This window comes from Protomyctophum bolini (genome assembly GCF_963924005.1).
Source record: "Protomyctophum bolini genome assembly, chromosome: 3".
In the NCBI taxonomy this organism is placed as follows: domain Eukaryota; kingdom Metazoa; phylum Chordata; class Actinopteri; order Myctophiformes; family Myctophidae; genus Protomyctophum; species Protomyctophum bolini.
In genome coordinates, this window is record NC_137864.1 from 24,886,239 (window position 1) to 24,891,063 (window position 4,825).

The 4,825-nt window shown below is 40.9% G+C and overlaps 1 long non-coding RNA gene across 1 annotated transcript; it reads right to left on the reverse strand.

The window, feature by feature from the left end:
* Nucleotides 1-525: 525 nt before the first annotated feature.
* On the reverse strand, nt 526-4,481 carry LOC308310633. The gene is made up of 3 exons (XR_013963520.1): nt 4,312-4,481; nt 1,948-2,032; nt 526-1,096 (listed from the first exon to the last, which is right to left on the reverse strand). It is a non-coding gene; the product is annotated as an uncharacterized lncRNA (long non-coding RNA).
* Between the last annotated feature and the right edge of the window lie 344 nt (nt 4,482-4,825).

Consider the following 4,825-nt stretch of genomic DNA (forward strand, 5'->3'; position numbering starts at 1 on the left):
AAGTTATAATGGGTTTGTATAGGAAGGGGGCATGGCAGCTAAAATGAATATCATATCCAAATATTGAATCATGTAACTTAGACACTGTCTGGGGTGATCTAATAAGCCTGAGTAGATGATAAAATGACCAAAAGTGAAATATCTCTGTGCAGGCAAACATGGCCTTTATGTAAACTGCTTCATAAGGCCCTTGAAAACCTTAAACATATGTGATTAAGATGATTGGTTCAGAAAGTGCATGGAGGTTATGTAATTTATTGCACAACAGTAACAAACTGTGAGGGACGCACCGTTGTGAAAATGTCTATTTACTTTAGGTATGAGTTGATCTATACATCTCAGATTAAATCACTGGAAGTTAGTAGAAAATGGGCAGGTGTAATGGCAGCATTTGCTCAGGAAGAAATCGACTCAATAATGTCAATATGTTATGTTGCTCTGGGCTGAGCTCACATTCAACTCAAGATAGACACACACACACACACACACACACACACACACACACACACACACACACACACAGACTGCAGTGGGCCATTTAATTAATTACAATGTGCAACCAACCAAGCCAGTGAGTCTTCAACGAACATACTTGGCCAATAACACTCTTAATTTTAATTCTGGTTCTGAATAATTAGATCAGAAAAGTATACAACAGCATAAATAAAAAGCATACTTGTTGGTGTAGGCCAAGGTGTCATGGGTCTTTGTGTAGATGGAAGAAGAGTTGTTCTGGGTCTTCCCGGTCTTGGTGTAGAGTTACAAGCTGTTGTGGGTATTGGTTTTGCGAGTCTTGGTGTAGTCGTTGGTCTTGGTGTGGTCGTAGGCCGAGATGTCGTGGGTCTTTGTGTAGATGGAAGACGAGTTGTTCTGGGTCTCCCCGGTCTTGGTGTAGAGTTACAAGCTGTTGTGGGTATTGGTGTTGTGAGTCTTGGTGTAGTCGTTGGTCTTGGTGTGGTCGTAGGCCGAGGTGTCGTGGGGACGATGATAGGAGGAAGGCTTGTCTTGGTATAGGTGGCACTGAATCCTTTGGAGGTCAATGTGTGTTGCCAGAGGATTCCATGGGGTTCTGGGAGCTTACCACCACATAATCTGCCTGTAAGATATTAGTATTAAAACCTTTCTTATCTTAAAGCTGAAATCCATAAGATTCATGTCCTACCTGGGAGACCTGTACAGTAGTTGTCCTGCATTTTTCCAATAAGAACAGAGAGACGTACCATCTCCAACTTGTAACTTGTTATGGCCCCAGCCTGGCCATATTTATTATTATTAGAGTTATATGTATATAAGTGTATATCCATATTTATTAGGGTACAGGTACATTATTCTATTTGTTAGTTAATGGTAGTTGGAGAAGTGATTATTATTTGTAGCCGGCTTTGTGTTGAGTTATATGCATATCTTAAGTCCAGGTGGAGAGCTGGAGGATTCTATGAATGGGAGAAGAGGCTTGGGTGTTGGCTTCATTGCCAATCAACTAGTACAGTAATTACAATTTAGGCATTTAGCAGACGCTCTTAATCCAGAGCGATTTACATTAAGCAAGAACAAAAAAAGCATGGGAATAAATCACATAAAAACATTTATCATGAAACATGCGTACCGTAAGCTAAGAAAGTAACAGTGGAATATCTATATAATGAAACTATACATATAAACTATACGTATACTACTATGCTATACATATGTACTATGACGTGCTATGACTACATACAATGCAATTATAGTGCCGTCTACATAACATGCTATAAGTCTACAGAAATGCTATCTAAGGGTAAGTGCTATGGGCCATGATGGAGTCTGAAAAGGACTTTTCAGACTACAGCGGAAGATTGGGAGTGATGCTGCAGTTCTGACTGCAATGGGAAGTGCATTCCACAGTTTTGGAGCCAGAAGGGAGAAGAGTTTGGAACGTGTGGTAATTAATGCTCTGGTTCTTCTCACCTGTGAGGAACTGATCACCCTCGCAGGATTGGTGGTTCCACTTGTTAGTGTAGAATAGAGTCTGGAACTACACTGCCGACCACCTCTGAGATACAGAGTGAATAGATGGAAATAGTCAGATCTTATAATGAGAATTAGTGAGGATTACCAAGTATAGAAGATGCTTTAACAGTGCACTAGATGGGTTTTCAACTGATTTTGACCCAGGGATCACCATCCTGACTAAGAGCAACCTGGGGACCACCACTATTGTGCGTGGCGGGTCCATCATAGACCCACCCCACACAATAGTGGTGGGGGGGGTTCATGCACCACAGGGAGCTGGAGAAAATAGCTATAATATCAATATAATATCTAATAAAATTCTCTCCAGCTCTCCATTCTTTAAATTTTTTTATGGAGGAATGGCCAGGGTCCACCTGCAATACCACGTCCACCGGTTGAAAACCCCACAGCAATGGAAAAGGCAAGCAAAAGCATAATATCCCCTAAATTCCAATTCTCAGCAACTGAAGTGAAACAATAAGAAGAGCAAAGAGTTATTATATTATTCATTATAACCAGGGTCTGTGAGCAGGCCGAGCCGAGTCAAGTGCTCAAAGTGATTAAAATTTCATATCTGTCCAAGTCCAGGGTCTATTTGTGCAAGTTCTCATCTCAAATTTTTAATGGAGCTCATTTTTTATTCATGGGTCCACATAGTTGATATAGAGTTGATTTATTAATATATTCATATATCATTCATCCACAAATAGTTGATATAAGTAGATGTTGCTCAAACAAATCCCACAGCCAAACAGTCCCTGAACAGTATAATTCAACCTCATGTGAGGAACACAGAGCCTGTAAACATTTGAGATATGCTCTTTAACAATATGTGTAACTAATTCTGATTCTATGTTGAGAGGATAAGCATTGGCAGATGTACCATGCTAAACCTAAAGTAGTAGGTTTAAAACTACAATGTGTGACTTTGATGTCCTACCTGGGATTCGAACCCAGGTCCCTTGCACAAGCACCAAAATGTCTGAACAGTAAGAAGTAAGAAGCTCGTTTGAGCATATATTGTGCTTGGAGCTTCGATCATGCAATACTACTAGTCAAGTCAACTAGCAGTGGTCCATACAGAAGAGCAGATAGACAATACTATAGTCAAGTCAACTAGTAGTGGTCCATACAGAAGAGCAGGAAGACAATACTACTAGTCAAGTCAACTAGTAGTGGTCCATACAGAAGAGCAGGTAGACAACCACAGCAGTTATGCTATAGTTATGCAGCTATGCATTGCAGCTTTATGGTTAGGGTGTTACTATAATGTTTTTAAGGCACCGATAAACAATAAATAAATAAAGCATAAATATTGTGGATAACATCAGTGTGTGCTTGCCTTAGTAAGCCCACAATGACACAACTTTACTTTTCGGTTTACAGTGTTCCATTGAATACATACAGTACGGTTTACAGTGTTCCATTGAATACATACAGTACGGTTTACAGTGTTCCATTGAATACATACAGTACGGTTTACGTGTTCCATTGAATACTTACAGTACGGTTTACGTGTTCCATTGAATACATACAGTACGTAAAACAATAGAAATCCAATTAAATTGAATCTCTCATACCGGCACAAAACAAATAAGCTTTTACATTTTAGTTTCCTTCCGCAGTGAATTTCGAACCACAATGCTGGTTAGACAAACCGATGAACCACAATGCTGGTTAGCCAAACAGCAAACACAATGCTGGTTAGACAAACAGATGAACCACAATGCTGGTTAGCCAAACAGATGAACCACAATGCTGGTTAGCCAAACAGATGAACCACAATTCTGGTTAGCCAAACAGATGAACCACAATGCTGGTTAGCCAAACAGCAAACACAATGCTGGTTAGACAAACACAATGCTGGTTAGACAAACACAATGCTGGTTAGACAAACACAATGCTGGTTAGCCAAACAGCAAACACAATGCTGGTTAGACAAACACAATGCTGGTTAGACAAACAGATGAACCACAATGCTGGTTAGCCAAACAGATGAACCACAATGCTGGTTAGCCAAACAGATGAACCACAATGCTGGTTAGCCAAACAGCAAACACAATGCTGGTTAGCCAAACAGCCACAATGCTGGTTAGCCAAACAGCAAACATTGAACCACAATGCTGGTTAGCCAAACAGCAAACACAATGCTGGTTAGCCAAACAGCAAACACAATGCTGGTTAGCCAAACAGCAAACATTGGACCACAATGCTGGTTAGCCAAACAGCAAACACAATGCTGGTTAGCCAAACAGATGAACCACAATTAGGGTGGCCAGACGTCCGGTTTCACGCCGGACAGTCCGGTTTTAGACCCACCTGTCCTCCTCCCACCTCAACCTCTGGCCGGACACATAATTGTCCGGTTTTTTGTGATATACAGTGCTTGTGCCATAACTGTCATTTACGTCGTCTGCCTGGGTATTAAAATCTCTGCAGCGCTGCTCAGCTCCGAAGCGAGTGGAGACGTTCGGAGTGTTGCCATGTCCGCTTAATTATAAGCGACTTTGGGCTTGTTATATATAGGCTACTAAGCCTAGTCAGGCTTCTTTTGGGCTTGTTTTCATAGACATGGTTGCTTGGTTCTCTTCCAAAACCTGGCAACACTGCCAGTGGGATGGTCGGTTTGTTACTTTGTTGAGCTCTCACAATCAATTTAGTATAGTTAATGCAGAGATAAATAAACCAAATATGCCGAAATGAAAAACTACATTTAATGAGCAATATGGAGCTCGACATCATAAAGAAAGGGAGGCTAAAGCACTGTGAACATACATATAGGCTACTGGCTTCATTCTATTTCTATGTCCCACACCGATGACCATAAGACTGT